Source organism: Myxine glutinosa, chromosome 7 (genome assembly GCF_964187855.1).
Source record: "Myxine glutinosa chromosome 7, kmMyxGlut1.1, whole genome shotgun sequence".
In the NCBI taxonomy this organism is placed as follows: Eukaryota; Metazoa; Chordata; class Myxini; order Myxiniformes; family Myxinidae; genus Myxine; species Myxine glutinosa.
The window spans coordinates 132,089,146-132,108,099 of record NC_136267.1 but is presented as its reverse complement, the minus strand read 5'-3'; positions in this window follow the sequence as shown (position 1 = coordinate 132,108,099).

Genomic DNA, 18,954 nt, shown 5'->3' with positions numbered 1-18,954 from the left:
CGATCATTTTCCTACATGCCTCCTGTGCCTTTGCTACCTCTTTCTTTGCAGCCTTCTTGGCTGCTTTATGACTTTCATGCTCTGCCTTTTCTGCCTTCACCTTCTGCCACTCCTTGAACTTCTTCCTCTACTCATCAATCTTCTTTCCAACTTCATCATCCCACCACCATGTTTCCGAGTGCATCGGTGGTCCTTTTGTCCATCCACATACCTCACCAACGGCTCCCAACAGACTATCTTTCATTGACATCCAACCACTTTCAAGCTCAACCACATCATCCTCGACCATGCTCAGCCTCTCTTTTAATGCCTCCCTCGCTGTCACCTCTTTCAACCTCCACACCTTCATTCTTGGTTGGTACTTCACCCGCCGAGCTATCCTCGCACTTTTCACCCTTATGTCGCAGACAACCAAGTGGAGCTGTGAAACAGCCTCCTCCCCTGGGATCGCCTTTGTGTCCCGGAGGTGCCCCCTATCTCGCCTACGCACCATCAGGTAGTCAACAGTTGTCGTCGACCAACCTGACGTGTATGTAACAAGCTTATTGTCCTCTTTCTGGAACTGAGTATTACAAATCAACAATTCAGCTCCGTCGGCAAACTCCAAAATCCTTTCACCTTCTCAATTTCTCACACTATGTCCGTAACCCCCATGAACTCCCTCAAAACCATCCAAACTCCTTTCCACATGTCCATTTAGGTCTCCTCCTACCACAACAACTTCCTCATATTTCACGTTTTCCATCAGCTTCTCTATTGCACACCAGAACTTGGCCTTCTCTTCATCGCTCCGACCAACCTGCGGAGCATATCCCAAGATGACGTTCACCAAGAGCTTTCCAATCATCATTTTCACCATCATCAACCTTTCACTCACTCTAGTCACACTCATCACACTGTCTACAAACTCCTCAGAAAAGAGGACACCAACACCATGCACGCCTTCTGGGCACCCTTGCCACACAAACCTGTATTTCTGTCCCTGCCTGCCCTTCACCATTCTCGCACTACTTCCCTTCCATCTCGTCTCCTGCACACAACATATGTCCACTCTTCTTCTGACCAATACTTCCACCACTTTTCCTGATCTCCCTGTCATTGTCCCTACATTCCATGTCCCAAACCTCAGAAACCAATCTCCATGTCGGGCATCAGACGTTTCGTCGTTATAAATGGAGGGATTTCCACCCTTGATTCGATCGGGTTCCCCACCTTGAGTTTTGGCGAGAGTGAGTGGGGTCCCCCACGGGGTACTTCGGGCAGGGCCCTGCTCAAATGTAATTGTAATTGTCATGGTTCTCTTTTTGAGGCAATGTTTTTATGGCCTGATGCCCTTCCTGACGCCAACCCTTTTAGTCGCCTCTTACGACACGCAGGGATACAGTGTACCTATTCTAAACCAGGGTACACACCGGGATACACACTTGATGGTTATTATATATCTATACTATAATATTATATAGACTACATGACCAAAAGTATATGGACATCGCTTCTCATGAGTGTATTCGGCTGTTTGAGCTACACCCATTGATGACAGGTATATATAATCAAGCACACAGCCATGCCATGCTGTTATTATGAAGTGGAAACGTCTAGGAGCAACAACAGCTCAGGTGCGAAGTTGTAGGCCACATAAGCTCACAGAACAGGACCGCTGATAGTCAGGGCCCTCAGGGATATTTTGGTTCAAATTCTTCCAAAAGCATCAAATTTGGCGCAGATGTTGCCCATGCCATACTCTTTTGATTTTTGACGGGCTCCAAGGGCGGTATGATCCGGGGACCATACCGGTCCATCCCGCCATGTCACCTGACCTATGACGTCATAATTAGGATATGCATCCAATCACATGGCGTACTATAAGTGGTCAAAGTTCAAAATGAATTGATCGAAAAATGAAAGCAAGTATCTATTTTTAAGGTTTTCATAAAATCCAATATGGCCGCCAGGTCACATGACATATGACGTCATATTTATGACATGTATACAATAATGTATACATGAACCCGGATCATGATCGCACAAAAATTAAACACAAGGATATGGCATACAGTTCATAAAACATCAAAATCCGTACCTTTGTAATTAGACTGATGAACTGCATATGCCTGAAAATTAGGAAATAGACATGTAAATATTTCCTCTAATTGTCAAAAATAAGGTCAGAGTTCGATTACCCAACCCAGAAACATAAAATAGTGAACCTCGCGTAAATCTTGACAAAAAACTCAAAAACCGACATGTTTGACTCAAAAATGACCTTTAAGATGACCTTGAGGGTTGACCTTGACCTCGATTCATCAAAATTACATCATAATTGGATTCTTCGACCTCGAAAACCCCTGAAAAGTGGTATCATACATGATTCCAACCCTTTTGGTTATTTAACTAATTTTCCTCTAATCCGGGTGGCGGCCATTTAGTATTTCGCCAATATGGGGCCCCTGGGGGGGGGGGGGGGCGCCCGTCTTGGCTCCCGTCAAAAATCGAAAGAGTATGGCATGGGCAACATCTGGGCCAAATTTGGTGCTTTTGGAAGAATTTGAACCAAACGGCCCCAAAATATCCCTAAGGGCCCTGACTATGAGTGCTGAAGCGCATATCGCGTAAAAATCGTCTGTCCTCGGTTGCAATACTCACTACCGAGTTCCAAACTGCCTCTGGAAGCAACGTCAGCACAAAAACTGTTCGTCGGGAGCTTCATTAAATGGGTTTCCATGGCCGAGGAGCCGTGCAGAAGCCTAAGATCACCATGCGCAATGCCAAGCATCAGCTGCAGTGGTGTAAAACTCACTGCCATTGGACTCTGAAGCAGTGGAAACATGTTCTCTTGAGTGATGATTCACGCTTCACCATCTGGCAGTCTGACGGATGAATCTGGGTTTGGCGGATGCCAGGAGAATGCTACATGCCCAAATGCATAGTGCCAACTGTAAAGTGTGGTGGAAGAGGAATAACGGGCTGTGGCTATTTTTCATGGTTCGGGCTAAGCCCCGTTCCAGTGAAGGGAAATCGTAACGCGACAGCATACAATAACATTCTAGACTATTATGTGCTTCCAACTTTGTGCCAACAGTTTGGAGAAGGCCCTTTCCTTTTTCAGCATGACAATGCCCCCATGCACAAAGCGAGGTCCATACAGAAATGGTTTGCCGAGATCAGTGTGGAAGAACTTGACTGGTCTGCACAAAGCCCTAACCTCAACCCCATCAAACACATTTGGCATGAATTGGAACGCCGACTGCGAGCCAGGCCTAATCGTCCAACATCAGTGCCCGACCTCACTTATGCTCTTGTGGCTGAATGGTAGCAAATCCCCACAGCAATGTTCCGACATCTCGTGGAAAACCTTCCCAGGATAGTGAAGGCTGTTGTAGCACCCAATGGGGGACAACTCCATATTAATGCCATAATTTTGGAATGAGATGTTTGATGTTCGGGTGTCCACATACTTTTGGTCATGTAGTGTATGTATGTATATATATATGTGTATGTATGTATATATATATATATACATATATATATATATATATATATATATATATATATATACACATATATATATAATAATACATTTATTTTATATAGCGCTTTTCAAGAAGCCCAAAGATGCTTTGACAGAGTACAAAAAAACAAGTGCAAAAAGACAAAAATCAACAGGTAAATAATAATCAAAGCAAAAGGAAGGAGAAGTAGAAGAGATAGTCAGGGGTTAAATGCTGTGGGTTAAATGTTGAATGCAGTGTTGAACAGGTGGGTCTTGAGTGATGTTTTGAATGTGGTGAGTGAGGAGGAGTCTCTGATGGTGTGAGGTTGTGAGTTCCAGAGGGTGGGAGCAGCGATGGAGAAGGCCCTGTCCCCCCAGGATCTGAATTTGGTCTGCATGGGGGGGGGGGGGGGGGTCAGGAGGTTGGTACCAGCAGAGCGGAGGTTGCGGGTGGGAGTGTGTCTGGAGAGGAAGTCAGTCAGGTAGGATGGGGCCAGGTTATGGAGGGCTTTGTAGGTCAAGAGGAGGATTTTGTACTGGATTCTCTGGGGGATGGGGAGCCGGATCCGGATGGGGAGCCGGCCGGAGCCGGCATGGTAATCATATATGATTACCTCCCAGCCTGGTGTTGGCTTAGCGCTTAGGGTGCCGGCTCGGGATCCTTGGATCCTGGGTTCGAATCCGGGTCGATCACTGAATTAACGCCAGGGGGGTTGACTCAGCCTGTCATCCTTCCGAGGTCGGCAAATTGAGTACCAGCTTGCTGGGATGAATGATCCCAGTGTGTACCCCAGTTTCGAATAGGTACACCGTATCCCTGCACATCGTAAGAGCGTGACCAAGGGTTGGCGTCAGGAAGGGCATCCGGCCATAACAAAAAAACCTTGCCTCAAACAGGGAACCATGATTGTCATGGGGCCCGCAAGGCTAACCCCCGCTCTAGTGGGGAAAATGGCCTTAAAACGATCATTCATTCATTCATTCATATATAGTGCCTTCAGAAAGTATTCACACCGCTTGACTTTTTCACATTTTGTTTTTACAACTTGAATTTAAAATGGATTAAATTGCAAATTTTTTGTCACTGATTAACATATCATACCCCGATGTCATTTGTCATTCATTCATTCATTCATTCACCCCATAATGTCAAAGTGGAATTTTGTTTTTTAGACTGTTTTACAAAACAATTAAAATGAAAAATAGAAATATCTAATTTACATAAGTGTTGTCGTGTCAACCCTGCAGTAAATACCTCAGGGTGACGGATGGCCAAAACGAGCTTTACTCCGAAGTGTATAAGCCGAACCTGGTGGGATTATCTCTTTGGTGCGCGCGGGGGAGGATCCTCGGCCTTACCTGAATGGGCGGCCGTGACGGGGGTTTATTCCTCGCCCCACGAACGAAGAAACGGGATAAGGCAGGCACGACAAAGAAATGCAATCAATATGGGGTTTATTTAAATAATGTAAAGTAACAGGGAAGGTGAGGTAAACTAAAAGTTCTGAATGAGGGTCCCTCCACATGGACTCAAAGACACAAACAAGGGAAAAATAACGAAAATAAATGTTCAGTGTCGTGCAGCCACTTATCTCCAGTCTCAACGAGGATTTGGTGTAGTTCACAGGTCCTGTGTCCCTGCACGGGAAAACATGCGTTGCGTGAAGTTGCATCCACAGCCAGCCGCCGGTGCGAGGCAAACAGGCAAGAGCTCTAGAAAAGCTCATATAAAGGGGCACCCTACATCTGGCATATAAAATACATTTACATCTTCATGTAGCTGTATGAATCAAATCAGCGCCCCTTTATATGAACTGTGCTAGAGCATTACTTGGTTCCTCCTCAGAACACAATGGTCGTCCAGCATGCATCCGAGATTTTTTGAATGCCCCTTATTTGGGTATTGTTTGGCATTTTCTACAAGCGATGTAATGTCCCTTCTTTTCTATGGTTTGCCACATGGCACATACCCTTATATAAATGGGCCTTTTCTATGCCCCTGGCATTTTATCCAATAATGTCCCTTCTTTTCTATGGTTTGCCACATGGCACATCCCATATAAATTGGCCTTTTCTATGCCCCTGGCATTTTACCCAAGAATACCCATGCTGATGCATTGAGTCTATCAAAAATTAGAAGCAAAATGATGTTGCATTTGGACAGCTAGCCCTACTTGTTCGTGAACAAGTGGTATTCTTGGTCTGGCTGCTTGCATGATAGACTGTCCAATGGATGCTATGTTTGGTTGAGTATCTGTACAAACAAACAAATTCCCGAGAATCAACTGAAGGGTTTGGGGTGGGGAATTAATATTCTGTTCGAGTGAGGAGATCTTTTCAAATGTTGGATATGAATACTTGTCAGTGTGAACTGCCTCGTGTCACTTTTGATAAGATCAGCCACAGCTTCTACAATTCTGTTTCTCTGTTGCTGTATCATTTGGCTTTGGTGTATTCTTCAATATTGATCCTGCTGTGTGATGAAAAGTGACATCTGCCTTCCCATCACGTTCAGCAATTATTAATTATTGAATTCTCTTTTTTTTTTTGCCCCCCTTTGGCTTTATCTTCATGCAGGGAACACTGCAAGCCTCTGTGCGTTCCAGATACTGCTGCGCATTTTGTTTGCAACATCAGAAATTATAAGTTGTTCTTTGTCACTCTCCTCAAGGTATTGAACAACTTGCGCTCGAGAGTTCCTTTCTCAATCCAATAGTCCTTGAGCCAGACCAAAAGTAATGCTCCGGCGGGGGGAGTAATTCTCATTATGATTTTCCATTAGACCAATGTCTCAAGTGTCAGAAAAGGTGTGATGGACATCTGAGAACGGTAGCTTAGTGCCCGGATGGACGCCATCTTTGAAACCACCCAGCTCGAAAATGCCCATTTGGTGGGGTACATTGTTGCACGTGTATCTGGACTTCTATACTAGCTATCGATGTGCGGTTGACGACTAAATATACGTCCGATGTGTACCGTCTAAATAAAAAATAATATGAAGCATTTTGTTTTAGATTAATTATTATAAAAATCAATTATCGAAAAAAAATCATATATTTTTCAATATTTTATTATTAGACTTGTACTTTTTTTAGTGAAACAACACTGGTATGATTTTCCAAATTATGCATTGTGCTACACCGTTTATCTGTCTATAAAAATAACTCAAAAACTAAAACATATCATCCACCACGAGTTTACAACAAATAAATGTAAAGAGGCATAAAATGACTTAGGCCGCCGCTGGCATTATCTATTCTGACGATAACGCAAGTTAGGAATGTCGTACGGAGAGGATTTTAACACCATACGATATCTAATAAGCAGGCGGAAATTGTTACATAGGAAATCTGCACTTTGGTGGCCATCTTGGATTTCAAAATGGCCGCCAATTATATTAATTATTCATTACTAGAGTTTGGAAAGACGTATGGAGCTGATTTTAACACCATACGATGTATATTCCTAATAAGCAAGCGGAGGTATCATTGAACATGTCATGTTTTAGTCAAATAACACCGGTATGATCTTCCAAATTATACATTTTGCTAAACCGTTTATCTGTCTATAAAGATTTTCAGGCAATTTGGCCTGCATTATAATAGAGAACAACATATGCTATACAATATACAGTGCACACAAAGTTAATCATCAGAGTCGCCATCAGAGTCATTGGCATCCTGAGCCACGGTAGCATCATCCTGCACCATGTTGGAGCATCCCTGCAGCTTACACACAACAGTGCACTTCAACCCATTCAGTATGCAGGAGCAATCTGACGGTCGACACGTCCTTCTGCATGTGCATGAGATGAGATTCAAGACGACATCTGGAGCTGGTAGACCCGCCATCCATCGGATTGTGAGCGAACCGCCATCATCGAGTTCCCAACCATGTCCTGCTGATGGTGTTGGGACGTCTGGTAGGTTTTCAAGGCTGCGTCACCAGATAGCCGCCTGATAGTTGGCCCTAAGCGTATGCTGCATCAAGGAGTCTTCACAAGGCGGCAATTGTCCAGATTCGATCTGGCCCTTCTTTGCACAGAACATGTGATAACGGAGCGAATTAACACCGACGATCTTCGTGTTCTTGGCGTACAGCTGACACGTGAAGGCCTGAATGCTATTGAAGACGTCTGTTGGTACATTCCACGAAGATCCCAGATCTGTGAATGCTTGAAGATACAGCTCATTCGCTTGCACAAGCTTCAAAGCCTTTATCTTTCCTTGGCTAGCCAGAGCACTCACAGTGTCACACCCGCTCCATGCATGAAGCCCTGGCAATGCACTGCAAACTCCAGACCCCAATACCGCAGCCAACTTTCCAACGTCGATCATTCTGACTCGAACCTTTGTTCCTCGTCTGATGAAGAGCTGACTATCGATGGTTCTGCTGAGATGAAGACTGATGATCAGAACGTCGGTGTCATCTGCCACTAAGATGATCGTCTTGTAGTGGGTAGCGGCGTGCTTTGCGTGGAGAAACATACGCGTGTCTGCTTCCTCGTGGCTACATTCGAGTGCTTGCACCAACTTCCACCTATTGCGGGTCAGTACCAGACATTTTTCACCACAGGTGACATACAGTGTTCTGTTGCCTTGCTTTTCGCGATTTGTTTCATGTTTCCACGACTCCGCCAGAAACACAACCAGTTTCTCCTTTGTCTGGCTGCAAGCAAGGAGACGCCGCCAGTTCATGATTTTGTGTGCGGGTCTGATCTCGCTGAAACTGATGCCTTCATTTGAACAGCGGTTCAGACGCTCAGCTGCTTTGATGGATTCTTCTGTGTATGTGTCAAAGACAACATCGATGCGCTCACTGCCTTGACCAGCGTGAAGCGCTGCAGCAAGGATGCGGTCAGATAGTTCTTCGAATGTGTCGTTCTCGCCATGCATCTTTTGTATGAGAGCCATCGCATCAATTATTGTTGCACTTCGCTTGTCAACGTTCTCGGCTGGTTCCACAAGACCTTCCATGTGTTTCGCAAGTGCAGCTTTGTTCGTTTTTTTCATTGACCCATCAACGTTTGCCAAAGACCATGGTAACGGCCCTAGTGGGTGACAAAGGACAAGTTGCATGTCGAGGTTCCTTGTCTTGGCGATGAGTATCATGGTGGCAAACAGTTGTCTGTCAGCTCTCAGGACGATCTCCTTGTTTGTGCCCTTCACAACTTTCTGCTTGATCTTACCAAAGGTCTTCAAGTTTAGCTTGTTCAATGTGTCATGAAAGCCTGTTCCCTCTTCAAGACGTTTCTGGAAGCTTTGATACGCCGCTTCCCCCTTTTGCAGGGTGTTGAGTAGGTCATTAGAAACGTCCTCCCTCGCAGCCGCTCCGGTAGATATACTGAGAAGACATGACGGATCATCGGCGAATGGATTGGTCCAGTCATTTTCCAGTAGATCACAGATAGCTGTGACACCAGACTCATCACGTTTGATGCGAGAAGTAGACAAGTCAGGGTGCTTGGCGTGAGATGTGTCGCTGCCATTCACAAGGATAGTTTCTCGTAGTTGCCTCAGTGCAGTAGCCCGATTTTCTGCAGTTAGATAGTATCGTGACACAGCCCCTTGTCGAAGACTAAAACCTCGTGTTCCTCCAGCTGTTTGCGTATCTTTGTTTACTGTTTCTTCTGTTGTCTGATCAACAGCGATTCTGGCAAATGGATTCCCTGGTCTAAGCTGTACGGAGAAGTAGCCTTGATTGAAATGCCTGTACAACTCGGGGCATGTTTCGTGGAGTTGCGTCATCTGTGCATAGTACACTGGTAGATATCTAGCATAGTTCACCTTGTTCATTGCGAAACACCAAGGGATCACTCTTCTGACACAAGCCAAGTGAAGCATCCAGTCGCCTTCTCTATCCGCACGAATCAACCCCAGCAGGGTCTCTACCATATCAATATACATCATCCAGGTGCGAGCCAGGTCTCCATGTTTGGTTCGCAGAAAATGTAGGTATTTCGCGAACATGTCAAAGCTCTGTACACATGAATCATCATCGAGAGCAGCAGCGAGAGTCTCGTGGCAAACAACCTCCTTGATGCTGCGAATTTTGAGGTCAGTGCTTCGAATCTGGGGTTCCTTGTCAGGATGATTGCTTTCTATATCCACACCTGGAAGCCCTTCCAAATGATGCGCATTAGTGCCTCGTACATCAACTTGTGGAGTCGCACAGCACGGTTGTATTGCTTGCCTTCCAGAACCCTGTTGATGGAACCTTCAGCGATTACTCCTGACTCAACAGCTACATCCCGAAGGCCTGCATCTCCAAACATTTTCCCAATGCTCGACATGAAGTTACAGATGGTATGGAAGTTCCCCATCATGAGCACGATTCTTCCATATCGATCGACATCTTTCCATGCTATTTCGGTCGCCTTAGCAAATAGTGCCTGGTCTAGCACCACCGGTATACGCTCAAGCTGAAGTGATGACATGATGTTCAGAGCTTCTCTGAGGATTTCTTGCACTGTTGCCATATCTGTGGCAGGCGCGTTTATAGTCGGCAGGTAGCCAACTACATCTTCCGTCACCTGAACACGATCTCTAGTCATGATGTTGAAACCAGTCCACGAACTGATTGTCTGGTCGCATGGTTCCAGCATGCGAGTCATAATCCATACGTGATTTCGGCGCTGCGCAAGGGATGTTGCACCTGCAAGAATGTCAGAAAGATCTGCAGGCTTGATTGCAGGTGGGCCCTCTCGTTTCCCACCGCTGTATATTGGAACTAAATCGCTGGATGACGGGATAGATCGCTTCTTATCTGCTTTGGATACTGCTGATGGAGGTTGGGGCGGCAAACACGACTGCGACTTCGGTTGGACGATGATACCGTTGACGCGATGCGATGTTCCGCCACCACTCAGCGATTCCTCTAGCCTGTCGATGTTATCGAATGCTAATACAGTCGGGACCGAAGGGTGCACATGTGACGGAAGTGGTACTGTATCTTTCTCCACACTTGCTAATTTGTCTATGCATAGCGCTGTCTCGATTTCTTCCAGAACTGTGTACGAACATCCGTGCCCGAGTCGATTCAATATTCTGATGACCTCTGTATTACCGGTGAGCGTTTTCATGACCCACGGAAGTAGGACATGCTTCGATGTTCTGATGGTACCCCGGTGTACAGCATTGATGATATCTTGAGCCATCGACCATACCAGTGTGTCGGCACGCGCAGAGCTACCCCCACTCCCGCAAATCAAAGTATGCAGAAATACACGAAGAGAATCTGGTATCTTCACGTAATCTGAAGTGAGTTCTGCTGGCTGAGGCGGCCAACGTTCATTGTAATGAGCATCTTTGATCTGGTGTCGCAGTGAAGTAGCTGCACGCACAATGTTACTTTCACCGTCCGTTCGTTCAAATGCTTTCACTTCTGCTTTCAGGTTTACGCACTCTGCAGCAATCTCTCGCTTTGTCAGATTATCGGGCATCAAGTATACACGGTGTTTCACATTGAAGAAGATGAGCGATTCTCCAAACACTCTTTGTAATGTGCGCTGCAGATTCTTCTTGATGGAGTCACGAACATCAACTGAAAATGTATCTGAAGACAGGATATCTGTTGCAACATCAACTATTGGAACAATCCTCGGGTTCAAGAACAAGTCAGTGCGAATGAAATTGAATATACATCGTATCATTTCTTTTTTCTCGATATTATCTTCAATGTCAGTTTCTACTTGAGGTTTTTGGGGCCGTGTGTAGTTTCTATAGCAGGAGAAGTGGTAGTGAGCCTCAGCTGCAACCATATCTCGTGTAGTCAATGCCAAAACTCTCTCATCATTGCGAGCTGTCGCAGCATCTCTTATTGTCTTATCTGCTCGAAGTTCAACAGCCAAGACAACTGTTTCACGGGTACGACTGCCTTTTATGAATTTTGAAGCACGCTGGCAAAAAATGCATTTATCATCGTAGACCGTTGAAGTTGATCCTGTCTCTTCCCGTGATGATCGCCGTCGCACCGCATCGCCAGTATCAACTGAAGAACTTCTAGCTGCATTGGTCAAAGTAGCTAGGTGGTTTTTGTGAGTGAAGTCTGATCTACAAGCCCTATGGTATAATATTGGAATATTAGGAAGTTCAACTGCGCCTTCTTGGACTAGCTTTAGAATTGGATAAAAGTTTCTAACTGCGGCTGCGTCACACAATGTCTTCCAAGAACTGTTGCCCGCTGCCTTGCTTAGTTCAGAGAGTGGCGACTTCTTGCTGCACAGGATGCACGTTCCGGACTCAGGTTCAATCTTCGCCCGTTTCGCCTCGACACCGGCCATCTCAGCTGAAAGAACAAAAAGACTGACGTTAGATTACTCCGATATCCGAAAAGCTCGCCAGCTTACATAGACATACTCATCCAAGTCAGTGAACATGTTAGATGGCGCCACAATACAACTCTATAATAGAGTTGTATGTGGCGCCATCTAACATGTTCACTTTTAGTTCTTAAGCCACCCACCCCCCCCCCCCCCCCCCCTCAGAAATTAATCAGGTCACCGCAACAAATCTCAGACTGAGATATAGAATATAGAATATAGATATAGAATAGACTGACGTCACTTTCGGCACTGGGTTCTGTGGGTTGATTATCGGCGGGAAATTCCAACTGACATAGTTTCGGTTTGTGGAAAGTGCATGCCTTTTCATATATTTTTTGTGTACACTCGTGGTGGATGATATGTTTTAGTTTTTGAGTTATTTTTATAGACAGATAAACGGTGTAGCACAATGCATAATTTGGAAAATCATACCAGTGTTGTTTCACTAAAAAAAGTACAAGTCTAATAATAAAATATTGAAAAATATATGATTTTTTTTCGATAATTGATTTTTATAATAATTAATCTAAAACAAAATGCTTCATATTATTTTTTATTTAGACGGTACACATCGGACGTATATTTAGTCGTCAACCGCACATCGATAGCTAGTATAGAAGTCCAGATACACGTGCAACAATGTACCCCACCAAATGGGCATTTTCGAGCTGGGTGGTTTCAAAGATGGCGTCCATCCGGGCACTAAGCTACCGTTCTCAGATGTCCATCACACCTTTTCTGACACTTGAGACATTGGTCTAATGGAAAATCATAATGAGAATTACTCCCCCCCCCCCCCCCCCCCCCCGGAGCATTCACTTCAAAAAATGGCCGGTTGGCTCAAGGACTACAAAGGCCGGCCAACCTTTTAGGCATTTGGTGGAGTGGTACTTGTTTCTTCCTGAGCAGAGCATGGAACTTGCTTGTGCAGCCAAAAGTTTACGTTGCAGGACATATGATAAAGGAAATCGCGTTCAGAGCAGTCCTTTGCATGTTCCAACTGCTGTCTGTGTGTTGCTTTAGCCTCGCTCTGCTTTGTACCCAAGATGATGATGAGGTATGTTGTGGGATTGGGAGGGCTTCCGCACATGTGGTGCATCCTTTCTATTCTCACATGTATGACATTGGTACGTTGGGTTTTATACTTCCACTTTCTTGACTGATGATAAAATAAGCAATCTGATGCAAACTCAAAAGTTATTTTCAGAAAACTGAAGAGCACTTTTTTGTCTTGACGATCCACAGAGTCAATGCCTCCCTGGCTGAAAATCCAATAGAGACCAGTAGGACATTTATATGGGTCTCTAATGGAAATAATGGTTTCTATTGGTTTCTACAGGAACCAGTAGAGTTTCCAGTAGATACCTAACCAGATTCGGTTGAAACCAATATAAACTATTCGAGTTAACTGCTCTGAACCCATAGACAAACCAACATAGGGTTTGGGGTTGGGAATTAGATCCCAAACGCACTTAAATTATATTTTGTTATAAACAAACGCAAAACTGTTTTTTTTCTATGGGATTTTCGACCTGGGCTACAATTTTGCTCTTGTCAGCTGCAATTCTGTTGGGATTTTTTTTTTTTTTTTTTGTATACTGAATCGAGGCTCGTGAAAGAGCTAATTGATGAAGAAGCATGTGCATTCTTGATGTAAAATTTGTCCCTCCACTGTTTGGATGGTGGATGGTGGTGTTTATACTCCAACTGCCCTTCAATCAAAGCCTTACTCTTGGCTGGTTATCCTCCAATGATTTAATGCGATGCGGATTACTAGTCAGGTTCCCTATGTCCCATGCCGATTTTGTGGAGAATTGTAACCATTTGTATATTTTTGAAAAGTTTGAGAAGTTCTGAATCCAAATACAAATGTTTCTATTTGATTTGAATTTTTTTTTATACACCGCTCCTTTCCTATTCCGTCTACAGGTGCGACATGACGTTATTGCCGGGCACTGAAGGGGGCTCGGCAATGATGCGCACTGAAAGGGAGTACTCAGTTTTTACTCTAGTTGTTTGTTTTCTTGTTTCCCTGGGCAATATCTTAGCCATACTTTGATCTCGGAAGCTGAAATTTTGGCGCAATAGTGAGCAAGTGCTTTGGCACAATAGGTATTTTTTTTTGATTAATCAATTGATTAGTTACTTAATTATTATTGATTAATTAAGTACTTATTTATTTCCTTTCTCATCTGGGCAATATCTCAGGCACCTTTTAAGTTAGGAAGCTGATATTTGGTATGACAATGACCAAGTGATTTGGCTGTGAAGGGTATTTTTGATTTATTGATTAATCAATTAATTGATTCATTATTTAATATTTCGATTAATGACTTAATTAATTGGTTTTTTTAAGTTACAGATTCGGATGAAACGATGGTGGTTTAGGTATTTTATTAGCCAATTGATTAATAATTTAATTATTTTACCATTATTATTTATTTATTTTCATTATTAATCATTTATTTCTTTTCTTTCTCATCTGGGCAATATCTCAGGCACCTTTTGAGTGAGGAAGCTGATATTTGGACATGACAGTGACCAAGTGATTTGGCTATAATGGATATTTTTGATTAATTGATTAATCAATTAATCGATTAATTATTTAATTATTCGATTAATGACTTAATTAATTATGTTTTATGTTACAGATTCGGATGAAACGGTGGTGGTTTAGGTATTCTATCAATCAATGGATTAATAATTTATCTATTTCACCATCAATATTTATTTATTTTCGTTATTAATCGCTTATTTATTTTCTTTCTCGTCTGGGAAAAATCGCAGGCACCTTTTGAAGCTGATATTTGGACATGACAGTGACCAAGTGATGTGGCTATAAAGAATATTTTTGATTTATTGATTAATCAATTAATCGATTAATTATTTATTGATTAGTCAATTAATCAATTCATTATTTTTTTATTTTTTTTCGATTAATGACTTATTTAATTAATTTTCAAAAAGTTACAACTTCGGATGAAACACTGGTGGTTGAGGTATGCTATTACAGTATTAGCCAAGTGATTAAGAAATTATTTTACGTTTACTATTTATTGATTTTAATTACACAATTAATCAATCAATTATTGTACACCTCTCCCTCCCAATACCGTTTATATATGTGCTGCACGGCGGCTTTGGGTGCCGAGCGCATCGCTGGGTGCCGAGAACGCCCCGGTAGGAGGATAGAATCACTCCCCAGGAAAAAAATCACACGAGTGGTTTTATCCTCGGGTGAAATCACTCCCCCTCGGATTTTAATACTCCCCCTTGCAGGATCAAATGACTCCCCAGGATTATAACACTCCCCCTATATATTTTGTGATTTAAACAATATTTATTGCATGGTAATGACATACAACCATGACAAACTTAATGAATATGAACATAAAATGATAAATGAATTGATAAACAGGGCAGAATGATGTCCTTTGTAAACGTCTCTCCCTAAAAAAAAAAAAATACAATGTTTTTCGCATCCCTGTATTAAACTGGGTAAATCAAATAAAGAAAAGTATAAATTTAACAATTCAAATAACTATATATTTTGATATGAGAGCATTCGCAGTAATCATTACGATACATTTACGATGTTTTATACTAAAAGGATATTTTCATTTCAACATATAATGTCATTTTAAGTTACGTTCTATAATTTTACTGCACTTTTAAGAAATATTAATTACCGTACGGTTTTTAAAATGTTACTCAAATGTTTGTATATTGGCAAAGGTGTGTTCACGTACCGATAACAAGGAAACAAGCGCTTCTGAGCAGTTCCGAGAACTGGATATAGGCGCGATATAAATGTATAGTATAATAATATTCACATATTTCACAAAATAAAGTCTAATCTAATAGATTTAAGCTATGTTAAATGACTATGTCTTAACTCAACACTTACAATATTTATTGCATTTCCGTACTCTAAACGTCCCAATGTTTTAGTGCTCATTCCATTCATATGTATTTCATTGACATGTTTGCACTGTACATTTGTGGAAATAAATATTGTTCAAATCATTTCGATAAGAATCCAAGAATCGAACTAAGTATATTGTCAAGAGCATGTATAGTGTTCCCATGGGTGTACAAAATAAATCATACTCATTGTGCTGTTATTGCATCGAATGAATGCATTTTAAATGAGGTTACAAACCTTCTTGTGCAGCCATATATATTTATGAATTTAAGTTATTTCCATGTGTCAATGTGAGTGGTTTAATGGAATAAACTTTCACTTGACTGGACTTGACTGCACTTTGACTATACAATGGACAGATCATGAATACATGATATTCATCTTCAATGCATACACCATCATTAATGCACTGAGATTTAATCCTTAATTGGATTGAGTATGATCCAAGGTAGACTGGTCCACTCTTGCTACAAGTTAATTAGGATGTTTTGACAAGACAGTTTGCCGGTCACTTTCTACTAATTGTCAATGATAACGTGAATTGCATGCTTCCCACGTCTTTTGTCTTACAAACTATACTATATCTTACAAACCATGATCATTGGTGAAGTTGGTGTTTTTTCAGACAACATGAGTACGCGATTTCCTGGAGTGTTGTTCTAACAGTTAGTATCTCAATCAAGGTCTTGTCAAGGGGGACGGGGGGGGGGGGACGGGGGGGGGGGGATATGTTACTGTTGGAGAAGGGACGGGGGGTATTTTCATCTGTAATTCTATATAAGTATGAAGCGGCTAATATTTATTTCACTCGATCTTCAATTATGGATTTCGACGCTGTACGACGTGTTGACGCTATACGCACGTTCCTGTCTACTCATGAATACCCTGCAATGTGCATTGCATGAATTCCATGAAAATCGTCACCCACGTGTAAAAAATTAAATCCATTAATTTATACTCCTTGTGCTGATTTTATTGTGCCATATATCTCGTAGGTTTTGGTTATAAACAAAAAGAAACACTAACTTTTAATTTCGTTTTGTATCAAGGATATTTGGCTTGGCTAACCCCCGCTTTTGGATATTTGGCTATTTAATTTGGCTAACCCCCGCTCTAGTAGGGAAAATGGCCTTTAAAATGCATGTTGTGTGTTGTTGTGTATCAAGGAGATAACTAGGCCTAGCGGTCAGAGTAGCTTAATAATAACCGTTACATGTTCAATGATGAAATTAAAATTAATTTGTTAATTTGTTTAATTGCTTATTATTTGTTCCTCCATCCGAGTTCTGTATATCCACAACTTTCTCTACTAAGATTTCCAATCCTATTTTGGATACTTTGTCATTTCAGCTGTGTTAACACTACCTTAACTGTGTTAACACTGTGTTAACAAAGAGGCTGTGTAACCGACTGAAGTAAGCTATGGTCTCGCTCACAAGCGCACTTGTGATTCCGTCACATTACGTGTGATTCCGTCACATTACCTGGTCTGCCACCTATAGTTTGCAGTTTCTGCATTGCATTACCAATAAGACTGCGATAGGAAAGCAGTACTATTGTTGACGTCCGAATTTTTTTTTCTAGACCTTGTGTTCACTAACAGAGCAGAGTTTTTATATCAAATCTCATTAGTCTGTTTACCATGTCCATATAGTGTGATTCCGTCACACGACTATTCTGGGTAACAAATTTTGTTAACCGGGGTAAGCCTCACTGAGAGTAGTACTCGTCTGTAGCCATGTGACAGTTCTGGTTCAATACATATAATTGAATTCTCTCTGCTCTTCTTAGCATTCAAGATAATTACCTTATATGTTCAAAATTAGAGTGCACATGGTGATTCCGTCACGATGGAATTCATGATTGGTGATCGTGGAAAGAAGTCAAACTTTCGACAGACAGCGGCAAACTTTACAGTCATCAATTCAGAGTTGTTCTACAAGCGCAAGACTACAAGAAACAAGGAAAAGCAAGGTAGGTCCGAGTTTACTGACTACTGATGGACGTCTTTACAAAAATCTTTGTACTCATGTGATTTAAAAACATTCAATCTCAGTTGAAGTACGTCTGGCTATAGTTTAAACAATGTTTAAAACTACTATAAAGCAAAAGTTTTTACTCACCGCGAAATTAATATTTCTTGTTTAATTAAATCAATCTCTTACACAATGTTTTCAAATAACCTTTTAATTAAATTAAATTCACCAAAAGAGGATATTCTAAAATCGTTAACAATATATTCATGCTCCTAAATACCCTTCCCATGCATTCTACAATGTAAATATTGAATCATTTGAAAACTATGATGATCATAAATTAACTCATGTCTTCTTTTGTTGTATTGAAATAATGTTGGGCTCAAATATAGTACATGTATTCAACAATTGAATATTAAGATCCGACAATATGATGCACATGCTCACACGATATACACTAAAATACATAGTAAAAGCTCTGTTGATCATTGCAACGATATCTAACATCCTGTGAGTTATATTTCCAAACTAACTAAATATATCTTTCCATTCTTTCTGGGGGATTGACTTTATTCTAAAGGGGAGTGCTTTGGTCCTGGAGGGAATGTGTTGATCCTGACAGGGGGAGTGATTCTGTCCTAGGATAATTACACTCTAGAGTGTGCTAGTCCGAGGATTAGTTCACTCTAGAGTGATTTTATCCTCGCACAGAATCACTCTAGAGTGAGATTTTAGGGGAATGAGAGAATCCTGCTGCACCACATCAATGCCACGCTGGAGGATGTTATTTATTTATTTGGCATGGTATGAATGTATCTGTACATGTACTTTGAATGTATCTGTACATGTACTTTGAATGTATCTGTACTTGTTTTTTCTATTTTTTCAAGTCAATAAAAAATTGGAAATATAAAAAAATTCCAAATCAAATGGAAACATTGATCTTTGGAGTCAGAGGCTCTCAGGCTTTTAAAAAATGTAAATGGTTACAAATCTCCACAAAGTCGGAAAGAAATTACATATGGAGCCTGACTATATGGAAAAATCCATTTTGATTTCAAATCTAGAAAATAAATAAATAGAGAACGAATGCGGATTCCTCCCAGGGCTCGAAGTACATCTGCCTCCATTTTGATCAGGGGTTCAGGGTTTCAGGGTTATAAAATCTAAAAAATAACCACCTTTAGAGGCCATTTTTCCCCGCAAAGCGGAGGTTGGCCTTGTTCGGGAACCGTGGTTG